Source organism: Rhinoderma darwinii, chromosome 1 (assembly GCF_050947455.1).
Source record: "Rhinoderma darwinii isolate aRhiDar2 chromosome 1, aRhiDar2.hap1, whole genome shotgun sequence".
In the NCBI taxonomy this organism is placed as follows: Eukaryota; Metazoa; Chordata; class Amphibia; order Anura; family Rhinodermatidae; genus Rhinoderma; species Rhinoderma darwinii.
In genome coordinates, this window is record NC_134687.1 from 417,364,584 (window position 1) to 417,381,633 (window position 17,050).

Here is a 17,050-nt window from a genome sequence, read left to right on the forward strand (position 1 = left end):
AAACAAATTCATTGTGGGGACTGAATTACCCCTTGTCTCTAGAAAACTAGTGACCGCTAGTAAACCCAAATTATGTGGTATTGATGTATACAATGGCTCTACTTCAATACTTCCCAGCAATACCTGATCATCCAAGTCCAGACCGTCTATTTTAAGTAAGAGGTCAGTAGTGTCACGCAGATATGATAATAGACCACTCACAAATGGTCTGAGTAGTTTGTCCACATATGTCTATGGTTTGGCCCAGACCACTTACTCCTGAGATGATTGGACACCCCCAAAGGGGCACAGTGTTTTTGTATACCTTTGGGAGTGCATAGAATGTAAGTATTTTAGTGAAGGATGGAAGGAGGAAGTCCTGCTCCTTGTCAGAGATATGCTATGTTGCACTTACAGAGATTAATGAGATATTCAACTACTACTTTATCTTAATCCATGTGCATCCCTAGCAATACTTTGCATACATGGCTGATTTTAGGAGGTGGCAGACTGGATAATTGCCCAAGGACCCCATTCTGAGAGGTTATTTTTCTGAGGTTGGCCCTTAGTTCCAGTGAAGGGAAATCTTAATGCTTCAGCACACCAAGACATTTTGGACACTTGTATGTTTCCAACTTTGTGGAAACAGATTAGGGAAGGCCCTTTTCTGTTCCAGCGGGACCCAATTGCACAAAGCAAGGTCCATAGAGGCATGGTTGGGTGAGAATGGTGTGAAAGAACTGGCCCTCACAGAGCCCTGACGTCAACCCCATCGAACACATTTGAGATGAACAAGAATGGAGATTGCGAGCCAGGCTCTCTCGTCCAACACCAGTGTCTGAACTCACAAATGCTCTTCTGGATGAATGTTAAAAAAAATTCCACCGTGACAATCCAAAATGAGCTGCGCAGACACCGGAAGTCAGAGGTGAGTGATGGAGAACTTCAGGGGACTTTCAGTCCCCCGTTCTTCCTATCGCTGCCAGCGATCACACATGTATCCCCTATCCTGTGGATAGGGGATACATGTCTTTTATTAGGACACACTGTAGGTCGCATTTTTTTGGGAGGGGGGACGCTGTATGGCGTTCCCTACAGGGGGGGGATGCTGTATGGCGTTCCCTACAGGGGGGGGGGACTGTGTGGCGTTCCCTACAGGGGGACGACGCTGTATGGCGTTCCCTACAGGGGGGACGATGACGCTGTATGGCGTTCCCTACAGGGGGGGACGCTGTATGGCGTTCCCTACAGGGGGGACTCTGTATGGCGTTCCCTACAGACCCCCCCCTGTAGGGAACGCCATACAGACTCCCTGTAGGTAACACCATACAGTCCCCCCTGTAGATAACGCGAGACAGCCCCCTCTGTGGGGAACGGCATACAGCCCCCCTGTAGATAGCGCCATACAGCCCCCTGTAGATAGTGCCATACAGCCCCCCTGTAGATAGCGCCATACAGCCCCCCTGTAGATAGCGCCATACAGCCCCCCCTGTAGATAGTGCCATACAGCCCCCCACTGTAGGGAACGCCATACAGTCCCCCCCTGTAGGGAATGGCATACAGTCCCCCCCTGTAGGGAACGCCATACAGTCCCCCCTGTAGGGAACGCCATACAGTCCCCCCTGTAGGGAATGCCATACACCCCCCGTGTAGGGAACGCCATACAGTCCCCCCCTGTAGGGAACGCCATACAGTCCCCCCCTTTAGGGAACGCCATACACCCCCCCCTGTAGGGAACGCCATACAGTCCCCCCGTAGATAATGCCATACAGTCCCCCAGTAGATAACGCCATACAGTCCCCCCGTAGATAACGCCATACAGTCCCCCCGTAGATAACGCCATGCAGTCCCCCAGTAGATAACGCCATACAGTCCCCCAGTAGATAACGCCATACAGTCCCCCTGTAGATAACGCCATACAGTCCCCCTGTAGATAACGCCATACAGTCCCCCCGTAGATAACGCCATACAGTCCCCCCGTAGATAACGCCATACAGTCCCCCCGTAGATAACGCCATACAGCCCCCTCTGTAGATAGCGCCATACAGCCCCCTCTGTAGATATCTACAAAGGGGGCTGTATGGCGTTATCTACAGGGGGGCTGTATGGCGTTATCAAAAGGGGGGGTTTGTAAAAAAGGCACTATCTACAAGGGGGGGGGGTTGTGTGACACCCAGGGGAGGGGGGGCCCAAGTAAAAAGTTTGCTATGGGGCCCAGTCTTTCCTAGTTACGCCCCTGGGTGGCATCCTATTACAGTACCGTGCTGAGCTCTTTAGTACGGCCCATTCTTTCACGGACTGCCTTTTTATCACACCTGTGGCAATAGGGCTGAATAAAACACTTTTATTCAATAATTAAGAGGTACGTCCCAATACTTTTTTCCATTTAGTGTACATACAGTGGAGGAAATAAGTATTTGATCCCTTGCTGATTTTGTAAGTTTGCCCACTGTCAAAGTCATGAACAGTCTAGAATTTTTAGGCTAGGTTATTTTTACCAGTGAGAGATAGATTATATTTAAAAAAATAAAGAAAATCACATAGTCAAAATTATATATATTTATTTGCATTGTACACAGAGAAATAAGTATTTGATCCCCTACCAACCATTAAGAGTTCAGCCTCCTCCAGACCAGTTACACGCTCCAAATCAGCTTGGTGCCTGCATTAAAGACAGCTGCCTTAAATGGTCACCTGTATAAAAGACTCCTGTCCACAGACTCAATTAATCAGTCTGACTCTAACCTCTACAACATGGGCAAGACCAAAGAGCTTTCTAAGGATGTCAGGGACAAGATCATAGACCTGCACAAGGCTGGAATGGGCTACAAAATCATAAGTAAGACGCTGGGTGAGAAGGAGACAACTGTTGGTGCAATAGTAAGAAAATGGAAGACATACAAAATGACTGTCAATCGACATCGATCTGGGGCTCCATGGAAAATCTCACCTCGTGGGGTATCCTTGATCCTGAGGAAGGTGAGAGCTCAGCCGAAAACTACTCGGGGAGAACTTGTTAATGATCTCAAGGCAGCTGGGACCACAGTCACCAAGAAAACCGTTGGTAACACATTACGCCGTAATGGATTAAAATCCTGCAGTGCCCGCAAGGTCCCCCTGCTCAAGAAGGCACATGTATAGGTCCGTCTGAAGTTTGCAAATGAACATCTGGATGATCTGAGAGTGATTGGGAGAAGGTGCTGAGGTCAGATGAGACTAAAATTGAGCTCTTTGGCATTAACTCAACTCGCCGTGTTTGGAGGAAGAGAAATGCTGCCTATGACCCAAAGAACACCATCCCCACTGTCAAGCATGGAGGTGGAAACATTATGTTTTGGGGGTGTTTCTCTGCTAAGGGCACAGGACTACTTCACCTCATCAATGGGAGAATGGATGGAGCCATGTACCGTCAAATCCTGAGTGACAACCTCCTTCCCTCCACCAGGACATTAAAAATGGCTCGTGTCTGGGTCTTCCAGCACGACAATGACCCGAAACATACAGCCAAGGCAACAACGGAGTGGCTCAAAAAGGAGCACATTAAGGTCATGGAGTGGCCTAGCCAGTCTCCAGACCTTAATCCCATCGAAAACTTATGGAGGAAGCTGAAGATCCGAGTTGCCAAGCGACAGCCTCGAAATCCTAATGATTTACAGATGATCTGCAAAGAGGAGTGGGCCAAAATTCCATCTAACATGTGTGCAAACCTCATCATTAACTACAAAAAACGTATGACTGCTGTGTTTGCCAACAAGGGTTTTGCCACCAAGTATTAAGTCTTGTTTGCCAAAGGGATCAAATACTTATTTCTCTGTGCACAATGCAAATAAATATATAGAATTTTGACAATGTGATTTTCTTTTTTTTTTAAATATAATCTATCTCTCATTGGTAAAATTAACCTAGCCTAAAAATTCTAGACTGTTCATGTCTTTGACAGTGGGCAAACTTACAAAATCAGCAAGGGATCAAATACTTATTTCCTTCACTGTATATGAGTTTGTTGTTACACACATGTACTGCAGTTCTAAGGAAAGGCACCTGGACACAAATCTTCTCCGGCTCGTAGCTGGAGTAAATTTGACTTTCTGTCACATGTACGGACAGAGATGCGTCTAATTTTTAATAGGCGTTCGCTTCCTAATAAATTAGGCACATCTTACTCCAACACTCTTTAAATTAATGGTTTTTTTTGTAAAGTTGGCACCGCGTTTCAAATACATGAGCAGAAAAGGCCTGTTTTTTTTCTCCCACAAATAGAGCCATGTCTGTCCATGGGCAGTTATTGCACTTCAGCTCCATTCATTTAAAAACTAGACACAGCCCATACACATTTATATAATTTGTATAGCCTTGAGTAAAGAAGGGAAAGGGGGGATACAATCTGAAGCTTTAAATATGTTAAAGGTTTAAATAAGGTTCAGGAGGGAAGTGTTTTTTTATTTATTTTAAGGAACTAAACACAAGAACTAGGAGACATAAATTTTTGCAGGCAGAAAATTCTGCCTCAAAATTCTGTTTTGAATTTTGAGGCAGATTTTCATCTGCCTGCACACAGTTTTTCGCGGCGTTTTTCGCTCGCGCCGATTGAGTGCCACAGGCAAAAATGCAGCGAAATGTGCTTTCTCTGCCTCCCATTGATGTCAATGGGAGGTCAGAGGCGTAAATGCTCTAAGATAGGGCATGTCGCTTCTTTTAATCGCGAGCGCTCGTGGTAAAAAAAAAGTGTCCGCCTCACATTGAAATCAATGGGAGGCATTTTCGGCCATTTTTCAGCGCGTTTTCCGATGCGATTTCCACGTAAAAAAAAACGTGTCAAACAACTCCGTGGATCAGAAGCAATGTCCAAACATTGTGGCAGATTTACGTGTATGGTCTTAAATAGAGATGAGCGAACCGGGACAACCGAACCCGGTTTCGGTCCGAACTTCCGGTAAAGTTCGGTTCGCAGCGAATCCGAACTTCACCGGGTTCGGCCGAACCCGTTTTGACCGAACCCGGTCAAAAACATTATACAAATCGGCAGCCACTTATCTCTATCAATCACTGATAGAGAAAAGAGGCTGCTGATTAAAAATAAAATAAAAAGCATTTCATACGTACCCGGTCGTTGTCTTAGTGACGAGTCCCTCTTCTTCCTCCAGTCCGACCTTTTCTGACGCGGCAGCCTGTGATTGGCTGCAGAGGCCTCTGCAGCCTGTGATTGGCTACAGAGGCCGCGGCAGCCTGTGATTGGCTGCAGCGCTCACATGGGCTGCATCGTCATCAAGGAATGTCGGGCCGGATGTCGAGAGGGACGCGTCACCAAGGCAACGGCCAGGAGACCGGACTGGAGGAAGCAGAAAGTTCTCGGTAAGTATGAACGTCTTTTTTTTTACAGGTACTGTGATCGGTAGTCACTGTCCAGGGTACTGAAACAGTTACTGCCGATCAGTTAACTCTTTCAACACCCTGGACAGTGACTATTTAGGGTATGTGCACACACACTAATTACGTCCGTAAATGACGGACGTATTTCGGCCGCAAGTACCGGACCGAACACAGTGCAGGGAGCCGGGCTCCTAGCATCATACTTATGTACGATGCTAGGAGTCCCTGCCTCTCTGCAGGACAACTGTCCCGTACTGTAATCATGTTTTCAGTACGGGACAGTAGTTCCACGGAGAGGCAGGGACTCCTAGCATCGTACATAAATATGATGCTAGGAGCCCGGCTCCCTGCAGGGTGTTCGGTCCGGTACTTGCGGCCGAAATACGTCCGTCCATTACGGACGTAATTAGTGTGTGTGCACATACCCTTACTGACGTCGCCTAGCAACGCTGCCGTAATGACGGGTGCACACATGTAGCCACCCGTCATTACGGGGCCTCATGCACACGACCATAAAAACACCCGTTATCACGGGTCGTAATTACGACCCGAAATAGCGGGCCCATAGACTTCTGTTAGCCACGGGTACCTTCCCATTTTCTCACGGGAAGGTGCCCGTGCCGTTAAAAAGATAGAACATGTTCTATTTTTTTATTTTACGGGCCGTGCTCGTAATTACGACTCGTAACTACGAGCACGGCCGGCCGGCCACGGGCAGCCGGCCGCTTTTGCGAACCGTGCTGTCATTATAATTATAGCAGCACGGCCCGAAAAATAGAACATGTTCTATTTTTTTAACGGCACGGGCACCTTCCCGTGAGAATACGGAAAGGTACCCGTGGGTAACAGAAGTCTATGAGCCCGTTATTGCGGGTCGTAATTACGACCCGCAATAACGGGTATTTTTACGGTCGTGTGCATGATGGGAGCACGGCTCGGAAAAACGAACGGCTGCCCGTGCTCATCTCCTGAAATAATCTGTGCTGCCTTAAACTCTGTGGACAGGTCAGGATCCTGTTTCTTTTAAATGCTGCTAGGGAACCCGCTCGATCCACTATATAAGGCTACGCTACAGTGCAGCATTTAAAAGAAACAGGATCCTGACCTGTCCACAGAATTTAAGGCAGCACAGAGTATTTCAGGAGATGAGCGTGCAGATTCAGTGCTGCTGTGAACTCTGCTCTTACCATTACGTAGCTCTCAGTCTGTTATCTCTCCTCCACTCCTGTCCTCAAGAACACCTTCACATGATTGGCAAGTCACCACGTAATGGTAAGAGCAGAGTTCACAGCAGCACAGAGTATTTCAGGAGATGAGCGTGCAGATCTTGTGCGTGGTGGTGACTTGCCAATCATGTGAACGTGTTATAGAGGACAGGAGTGGAGGAGATGTAACAGACTGAGCTACGTAATGGTAAGAACAGAGTTCACAGCAGCACAGAGTATTTCAGGAGAGGAGCGTGCAGATTCAGTGCTGCTGTGAACTCTGCTCTTACCATTACGTAGCTCAGTCTGTTACCTCTCCTCCACTCCTGTCCTCAATAACACCTTCACATGATTGGCAAGTCACCACCCCGCACAAGATCCGCACGCTCATCTCCTGAAATACTCTGTGCTGCTGTGAACTCTGCTCTTACCATTACGTGGTGACTTGCCAATCATGTGAAGGTGTTCTGGAGGACAGGAGTGGAAGAGAGGTAACAGACTGAGAGCTACGTAATGGTAAGAGCAGAGTTCGCAGCAGCACTGAATCTGAACGCTCATCTCCTGAAATACTCTGTGCTGCCTTAAACTATATGGACAGGTCAGGATCCTGTTTCTTTTAAATGCTGCACTGTAGCGCAGCCTTATATAGTGGATCGAGCGGGTTCCCCAGCAGCATTTAAAAGAAACCGTGTTTGTGTATGTGTGTGTTTGGGTATGTGACTTTGTCTGTTTTTGTTTTTATATGTGTGTTTGTGTATATGTGTGTGTATATATGGGTGTGTTTGTGTATATGTGTTTTGTGTATATGTTTGTGTATATATGGGTGTATTTGTGTATATGTTTGTGTGTAGATGTTTGTGTGTGTTTTTGTATATGTGTGTATATGGGTGTGTGTTTGTGTGTATATATGGGTGTGTTTGTGTATATGTGTTTGTGTATATGTGTGTTTGGGTATGTGTGTTTTTGTTTGTATATGTGTTTGTGTATATGTGTTCGTGTATGTGTGTATAACTGTGTGTGTGTGTGTGTGTTTGGATATGTGTGTTTTTGTTTGTATATGTGTGAGTTCGTGTATATGTGTGTTTGTCTGTTTATGTGTGTGTGTGTGTGTGTATATCTTGTTGTGTTTGTGTATATATGTGTGTGTCTGTGTATGGTTGTTTGTTTGTGTGTGCGTGTATATATGTGTGTAGGTGAGTAGAAGTATTGGTATTGTTCACATTGATAACTGTTTTTTTATGTTGTTGCAGATTTTGATGTACCGATTGGACTACATCTTCAATTCGTTGGACTACTGCGTAGATCTGCGTTTTTTCAAATTTTAATAAAATGGTTAACGAGGGTTTTGTTGGGGATTTCTTATTTCAATAAAAAAGAATTGTCTTTGTGTTTTTTTTTCAAACTTTATTAGTGCCTAGATAATGGCAGTTGGCTGATTGACAGCGTCCATTATTAAGGCGGTACTTAGTGTTAGCCGGTGCAGAGGCTAGCACTAACCACCCATTATTACCCCGGTACCCACCACCACCAGGGGTGCCGGGAAGAGCTTGGTACGATCCAGTACCCGACCATCTGTTGTGATGGTCGGGTACTGGGGCGGCCGTAGGCTGGTATTATGAGGCTGGGAAGGGCCAAAATCAGTGGACCTTCCCACCCTTGTAATGCTAGGCTGCAGCTGCTGTGTTGTATCGGGCTGGTTATAAAAATGGGGGGGACCCCCACGTCGTTTTTTTTTTTGAATTTAACAAATTTAGCAATAGACGGGTCCCCCACATTTTTAATAACCAGCCATATACAAGGCCGCAGCAGTCTGGCATTACATGGGTGGGAAGGGCCACTGGTTTTGTCCATTCCCAGGCTAATAACACTGTGTTGTATGTGGCTGGTTATGATAAATTGGGTGGAACCCCATGTCTTTTTTAAAAAAAAAATGTAAATAAATAAATAATTTAAAAAAAATGACGTGGGGTCCCCCCCACTTTTATAACCAGCCAGATACAACACAGCAGCAGCAGCCTAGCATTACAAGGGTGGGAAGGTCCACTGTTTTTGGCCCTTCCCAGCCTCATAATACCAGCCTGCGGCCGCCCCAGGGCCCGACCATCACAACAGATGGTCGGGTACTGGATCGTACCTGGCTCTTCCCGGCACCCCTGGTGGTTTTGGGTACCGGGGTAATAATGGTGGTTAGTGTTAGCCTCTGCACCGGCTAACACTAAGCCTCGCCTTAGTAATGGATGTTGTCACTCAGACAGCGGCCATTACTAAAGTGGTAATAATAAAATTTGAAAAGACAAAGATATAGATAAAATATTTTATTGAAATAAAGCACCCCCAACACAACCCTCATTAACCATTTTATTGTAGAAAAAAAAAACGTCATCTAAGTAGTCCTCGAAACCGACGTAGTCCAAACACCAAACCTGTAAAAAAAAAAAAAAAAATGAAATAAAACATGTCGTAGGCTTAGATTCAGTTTAATGTGTGATACTGACTGTTATACCATGTATAGAAGCCTGCCGCGAAGTTGACTTAGATACAGGGCGCCAGCAGACAGTATCATACATGGCCATACATACATATATACAAATATACATACATATATACAAACATACATACATATATACAAGCATGCACATATATACATGCAAATATACATACATGCAAACATACACACATATATACATGCAAACTATCATACATACATGCATACACACACACATGAAAACATACATACAAACAAACATGCAAAGATACATACATACATATATACAAGCATGCACAAATATACATGCAAACATAAATACATGCAAACATAATTACATACATGCACATATATATAAACATACATGCAAACATACATGCAAAAATAAAAACATGCAAACATACATACATGCACATATATACATACATACATGACAACATACATACAAACATACATGACAACATACATACATGCAAACATACATACATGCAAACATACATACACACATGCAAACATATATACATGCAAATATACATACAAACATGCACATGTATACATACATGCCAACATACATGCAAACATACATGCACATATATACATACATACATGACAACATACATACATGCAAATATACATACATACACACATGCACATATATACATACATGCCAACATACATGCACATATATACATACATGACAACATACATGCATAGATGACAACATACATACATATATATATACACACATGCAAATATACATACAAACATGCATACATACATGCAAACATACATTCATGCAAACACACATACATGCAAACATACATACATACATACAAATATACATACACACATGCACATATATACATACATGACAACATACATACATACATGACAACATACATGCAAAAATACATACATGCAAACATACATACATACATACATGCAAATATATACATGCAAATATACATACAAACATGCACATATATACATACATGCCAACATACATGCACAGATATACATACATACATACATGACAACATACATACATGCCAACATACATACATACATGCCAACATACATACATGCCAAAAAATAATAATAATACGTTCATACTTACTTTCCTCCTGTCCGGCCTCCAGCGATGACGTTTCATTCATGTCGCCGCTGCAGCCTGTGATTGGCTGCAGAGGCGGTCACGTGGGATGAAGCGTCATCCTGACGTGCGTGACCGCCACTACAGCCTGTGATTGGCTGCAGCGGCGAAAGGGATGAAACGTCATCGCTGGAGGCCGGACAGGAGGAAAGTAAGTACGAACGTATAATTTTTATTTTTTTATTACATAAATAGTGTTTTCCGCGCGCCGAGCATGTACTGTGAAGGTTGCTGAAAGAGTTAGTGCAGCCCATTAACTCTATCAGCACCCTGGACAGTAGCATGCTCGGCGCACGTAAGTGACAGGTTCGGTCAGAACTAGTTCGGTCCGAACCGAACTTTTTTGTGAAATTCGGCGAACTAGCCGAACCGAACTTTTGATAAGTTCGCTCATCTCTAGTCTTAAAGCGAATCTGTCATTTATTTATGCTGCCCTGTCTGAGGGCAACATAAAGAAGTGACACCCACGCTGATTTCAGCGTGCTGTCACTTATTAGTTAATGTACCGTAGTTTAGAATTATTTAGTAGTCCACTTTAAATTTAGACAGCTTAGAATTAGACTAGATGTGCCAAATCTATCTTTTCTACTTAGCAACGCCCCCTTGTTGGATGAATTGCAAAAAGTGTCTAAAACGCTTTATAAATATGACGCACAGCATTTGCACCAGAATTCTGCCTCAATTTCAGCCAGAATTCAGGTGCATTTTAATTAATATATCTGCCTCATTATTTTGCCGAAATAGTAGTGGTAGTAGTATGGACAAACTTCCAGCCAATATGGTTGGAAAATCAACAGTAAGGCCCCATGCATACGACCGTGCCCGTAATCACGGTCCGTGATTAAGGGCACGACCGGCCGCTGATGGCCGCAGGCAGTAGGCCGTGCTCCCATAAAAAAGCAAAAAATAGGATGTGTCCTATCTTTTGCAGAGCTTTTCTACGGCACGGACACCTATATGGGAAGGTGTCTGTCGGCCATAGACATGAATGGGTCCGTAATTACTAACAAAATCTACGGTCATGTGCATGGGGCCTAAGTGAATTTAAACATGCCTGGGATAAACTTATATCTATCATAAGTTAGCAATAAAAATGAATTAATATAAGGGCACACTAGATGGACCATGTGGTCTTTATCTGTTGTCAATCTTTTATGTCTCTATGTCTTGTCCTGGACATCTCGAAACTTTAAAGGCTATGTAAACCTTTGGGCACATTTTTTTTTATAAAACAAAGTATGTTTTACTTTTTAAAGGGGTTTTCCGGAACTAAAAAATTACATTTATTTAAATAAAACAATGAAAAATATATAACTTTACAATGTACTTACGTTTCATCAGATGGCTGTAGCGTCGTATATATACTCTTCCGTCACCGCCCCCTTAGTAATGCAAAATCTGCACTTCCTGTGCAGACCCGTCCATTTGGTCTGCTGCCTTACTTCCGGTTTCCGGCTTTCACACTGTACGGTTACGTCACAAATGACGTAACCGTACCACGTGCTTCTTTATCTGATTAGAGCATGCGTGGTTAACACACTCCACCGCGCATGCTCTGTGAAATTATGTGGCTGCGTCTTCAGCGGCCGTGTATATTACACTGCGCATGCGCAAGGTTGAAGGTGTGTAGCGTTAGTGTCCTAGTGGAATAAATATTTATTCATCCTCAATGAGGTCAGTCTAAAGTTTTAGCATCAGATTTTAGGTCTTGATTTAGATTACATGTGTAACCCCTTATAAATTAGCGATGGAATATGAAGCTGCGGGAATAACGGCCGTTTCGGCCGTCTTCCCGACAGGTGCAGGAGCTGTGACAGCTGCTGTCTCGTACAGCAGCTGCCGCAGCTCCTACAGCGGGGACCGATCGCTGTGTCCCCGCTGTCTAACCCCTTAAAAGCCGTGTTCAATAGAGATGGCGGCTTTTTAGGGGTTAAGTTACCATCGCCGGCCTGCTACACGATAGCGGCCGGCGATGGTTACTATGGCAACCGGACACCAAACAATGGCGTCCGGCTATGCCATCGACGGAAGCCTAGTGGGTCCTGACAAAGTCAGGACCCACTATGCTAGCTGTCAGTGAATAGCTGACAGTTCTAATACACTGCACTACGCATGTAGTGCAGTGTATTAGAATAGCGATCAGGGCCTCCTGCCCTCAAGTCCCCTAGTGGGACAAAGTAATAAAGTAAAAAAAAAAGTTACAAAAGATGTGTAAAAATAAGAAAATAAAAGTTAAAAAAATCCCCTTTTTTTCCCTTATCAGTCCTTTATTATTAATAAAAATATATAAATAAATAAACTATACATAATTGGTATCGCCGCGTCCGTAACGGCCTGAACTACAAAATTGTTTCGTTATTTATCCCGCGCGGTGAACGCCGTAAACGAAAATAATAATAAACCGTACCAGAATCACAATTGTTTGGTCACTTCACCTCCCAAAAAATTTATTAAAAATAGATCAAAAAGTCGCATGTACCGAAAAATGGTAATGATGGAAACTACAGTTCGTTACGCAAAAAATAAGTCCTCGCACGGCTTTATTGATGGAAAAATTATAAAGTTCTGGCTCTTAGAATAAGGTAACACAAAAAGTTAATGATTTTTTACAAAACTTATTTTATTGTGCAAACGCCATAAGACATAAAAGAACTATAAACATCTGGTGTCACCGTAAGGCCGATTTTACACGAGCGTGTGCGTTTTGTGCAAGGAAAAAGCGCGACGTTTTGCGTGCGCAAAAGGCACTTAACAGCTCCGTGTGTCAGCCCTTTATGATGCGTGGCTGCGTGGTTTCCGCGCAGCCGCCATCATTATGACACTTTTCATTCATCCTTTACAGTGCTGTTGCGCGAATCACGCGCGTCCCACGGAATTGCTTCCGTGCGACATGCGTGGTTTTCACACACCCATTGACTTCAATGGGTGCGTGATGTGCGAACAGGGCACAAATATAGGACGTCGTGCATTTCACGGAGCGGACATACGCTGCGTGAAAATCACGCACCTGGCTGCACGGCCCCATAGACTAACATAGGTCCCTGCGACGCGCGTTGCACGGACGTATAACACGCTTGTGTAAATGAGCCCTAATCGTATCGCCCCATAGAATAAAGTGAATATGTCATTTATAGCGCATGGTGAACGCTGTAAAAAAAATAGAATAAAAAAACAATAGTAGAATTGCTGTTTTTTAGTCACCACGCCTCTTAAAAATAGAATAAAAACTGATCAAAAAGCCGCATGCACCCCATGAAAACTACAATGGATTCCTCAAGGGGTCTAGTTTCCAAAATGGGGTCACCTTTTGGGGGTTTCCACTGTTTTGGTACCAGTAGACCTCTTCATACCGTTTAACCCCTTAATGACCAGGCCATTTTGCACGTTAATGACCAAGGATTATTTTTTGTTTTTTCACGGTCGCATTCCAAGAGTCGTAACTTTTTTTTTATTCTGTCGACATAGCCGTATAAGGGCTTGTTTTTTGCGGGACGAGATGTATTTTGTAATTTTACCATTTTTAGAAGCTTATAATATATTGATTAACTTTTATTAACTTTATTTTAGGAGAGTATTGAAAATAAGCTGCTATTCCAGCATTGGTTTTCACGTTATAAATTTACGCCGTTTACTATGCAGCGTAAATAACATGTTACCTTTATTCTATGGGTCGGCACGATTACGGGGATACCAAATATGTAAAGGTTTTATATGTTTTTCTACGTTTGCACAATAAAAAGCCTTTTAGAAAAAAATTACTTGTTTTTGCATCGCCGCATTCCAAGAGCCGTAATGTTTTTATTTTTCCGTCGATGTGGCCGTATGTGGGCTTAATTTTTGCGGGACAATGTGTAGTTTTCATTAGTACTATTTTGGGGTACATAGGACTTATAGATTAATTTTTTATGGGGGGAATGGGAGAAAAAAGCGAATTTTGCCGTTGTTTTTTTGCGTTTTTTTTGGACGCCGGTTTAATTAATGTGTTAATTTTATTGTTCAAGTTGTTACGATCGCGGGGATACCATATATGTGTATGTGTGATTTGTTTTGACACTTTTACTAAAGAAAACCACTTTTTGGGCAAAAAGTTTTATTTGATTTTCACTGTAATTTTTATTTATTTTTTTCACCAACTTTATTTAACTGATTGACATTTTTTTTTTAGTCCCACCATGGGACTTCACTATGCGATCTGCTGATCGCATATATAATGTTTTTGTATACTTAGTATATGGAAGCATTATTGCCTGTCAGTATAAAACTGACAGGCAATCTGTTAGGTCATGCCTCCGGCATCGCCTAACAGGCAGATGCTGAAGACAGACCTGGGGGTCTTTGTTAGACCCCCGCTGCCATGGAAACCCGACGGCGACCCGCGATTTCTTTGCGGGGGCGCCGATAGGGGGACAGAGGGAGCTCCCTCCCTCTGTCAAACACATTAGATGCCGCTGTCACTATTGACAGCGGCATTTAATGGGTTAAACTGCCGGAATCGGAGCGCGCTTCGATTCCCGCAGTTGCAGCAGGAGCCAGGCTGTGTATAACAGCCGTGCTCCTGCCGCTGATCGCGTGGGTACAGTGACAGTACCCGCACGATTAAAGGACGGATATATCCGTCCTCCTGCGCGAACTAGCTGCTGCTGAGGACGGATATATCCGTCCTTCGGCATTAAGAGGTTAAAAACGCAGATATCCAGTGATTTCAGCTTGTGCTATCAGTAATAGAATGAGAGCACCAAAATGAAGACTGAGATTGCAGAAGTTAGTAGAGCTGGGTGTAGTAGGCGGAGCAAGTGCACTGCTGCATGCACATTGCATGCTGGGACTAGAGCAGTGCATGCAGGGAGGAGAAACACAGGAAGAGAAGAGGAATGAACTTACTGAGCAAAACAAAACTCTCAAGGTAAACAATAGGGAGTAATGTTACTAAAACCATTTATTATCAGGAAAAAGATAGTCAGAGTGCACTAATATATTAATAGAGGAACATTGAATTGATTTAAAAAAAAAAAAAAAAGTATTGGAAAACCCCTTTAATTGTTTTTTAATTAAAAAATGTTTTACTTTTTGAGATACAGCTTCTATGAAACTGTGTGTTGTGCTCAAACCCCAGTCCGTCAGGTCAGTGAGACTGACCGCTTTGGTGTCAGCTAGTCCTGCGTGTCTCTGACACGCAGGATCCACCTGTTATCGATCACATCCAAGTTCATGACTTAAATGTGATCAATAACAGCTGGAACCTGTGTGTCGGACCCGCTGTCACATAAGTCGTCGTCACTCTGACCTGATGGATTCGAGTTTCAGTCCAAAATACAGCTTCTATGTATCTAAGATACATCCAAGATACATAGAAGCTGTTTCTCCAAAAGTAATTTTTTTTTAAATAAAAAACAATTAAAAAGTTGTCCAAAATCCTCTAATACATAGTTAAAAAAAACAATGTGCTCAAAAGTTTACATAGTCTTTAACTATAATCTAGTCAATGATGACAAATACATGGTGAATAACTTTGGCTACTCCAATTGCAGGAAATTGCGTTAGAAAATTAAGTAAACATAAAACCAGGTCCCCCTAAGCAGATCAATATTCATAGGGTTACAATTGGTATTACTATTATCCATTTGTTAACTTGCAATGCAATATATTGCATCATTGTTTCATGGCAAACAATTTTCAGTGTATCATTGCTGTTATTTCTTATGGTAATTTTCCATGACTTTACTGAGTCTGTTTGCTTAGATCATTAAGTAATTCTCCTGTTATTTCTTTTCTAATTAAAGCACAAGACAGTGACTCCCAGTAGAGATGCTGAAGTTTCCAAACTTAAGTAAATTACAGATTCTCTTTCTATCCTTTAATTGTTTGGAAGGAAAATAATAATAGATATCATGAGGATACGAGGAGCTGTGGGATAATTAGCGATCTCACAAAGAAGTACAATTCGCTCCTCAGGGTGGTGTAATATATTTACATGTTTCTTAAGGTCAAATGCTATGACACCATTTTATTTATTTTTATATTATTTATATTTCATTAGAATGCAGACATAATTTAAAATATATTATATTATACAATTCTATAAAGGGAATTTTATAAAAAAATTATTCAAAGAAATAAACAAACAAACAAACATGTATTAAATATATTATTTGAAATGTGAATGTCTAAGACAGTAGAGGTTTAAATAAAGATAGACAAATGAATATTGTGGAATCAGAAAAACAATATAGTAATAACAACAACCAACCGTCATACTATCATGAATGTTCAGTTTTAGAAGTCAAATATAACAGTTTATTACAGGACTACTATTACCTATATTTATCCTTAATTTTAATAACACAATCTGACTTAATTGTGAATGGGACCATCGTAAACAGAAGAATGAACATATTTGGTTGCTTCTGACTCTCCCATTAATCTCTATGGAGGGGGATGGTGAATGCTCATCTTGCTCTCCTGTCATGAACAGGGCTTTGGGGCCCCTCTTTCTCTGCAAAGGTGGGGTCCCAGAGGTGGGAGCGTTACCTTACTTACTTAAGTGTTGACGGGTTATAAAAGTAGAAAAGGTGTTTTCATGGGACAGCCCCTTTAATTTTTTTAAATGGCTGCACCATCATTTTTTTAAGAAATTTAAATGTTTTGGAATCTTCAGTGGGCACTGTCAAAAAAATACACCAATATGAAAATAATTAGCACAAAACACTAGGGACTAGCAGCTTATATAGTCTTTTATAACGAATACCATATTTAATTGCTTATTTATCAAATGTGTTGCGCTATTTATACAATATGAAGAATGCTTTTCACAATGTTTTTCATAATTTTATACATTTTATGAATTTTAATATAAATTAA